Source organism: Manacus vitellinus, unplaced genomic scaffold, assembly GCF_001715985.3.
Source record: "Manacus vitellinus isolate BGI_N305 unplaced genomic scaffold, ASM171598v3 scaffold_19_pilon, whole genome shotgun sequence".
In the NCBI taxonomy this organism is placed as follows: Eukaryota; Metazoa; Chordata; class Aves; order Passeriformes; family Pipridae; genus Manacus; species Manacus vitellinus.
The window spans coordinates 6,305,074-6,305,585 of NW_021939395.1; positions in this window are offsets into that span (position 1 = coordinate 6,305,074).

The following is a 512-nucleotide window of genomic DNA, read 5'->3' on the forward strand; positions in this document are numbered from 1 at the left end:
CTGGTCTTTGTGCCTACACGATTTACTGCCACGTGTGCCAGACCGAGCCCTGTGCAGCAGAAGCCAGATTTGGTTCCTAGTTTGTGGGTTTGTGAAGCAGTTGTACTGTAAACATGTATCTGAAAGGCAAAGGTCTGTGGAGATCTAGCTGGAGTAGTGGGTTCAGGGGGTGTTGTTGAGGCAATTGGAGCCATGGACATCCCCTGAGAGCTGTCTTGTCCTTCAGATTTTATTCCACATAACCTGCGTGCAGCACATCTTTCCATCCTGACCATTACAACAGGCCTGCCCTTCTCCACAGGACAGAGCTAGGACAGCTCTGTTTCAGGTCAAACTGTTGAGCCTGCTTAATTCCACAAATAAGTCTGAAAAAAACATGATCAGGTATCAATACTGTCTGACTCAAAGGGATTTCCATGTAGAAAGAGGGGCAGCAGCCCCTGGTCTGTAAAGCTGGAGGCAGTATGTGAATGCCATTCTGCTGTGGAAGAAATTAGTCTCTTTTTGGGAAA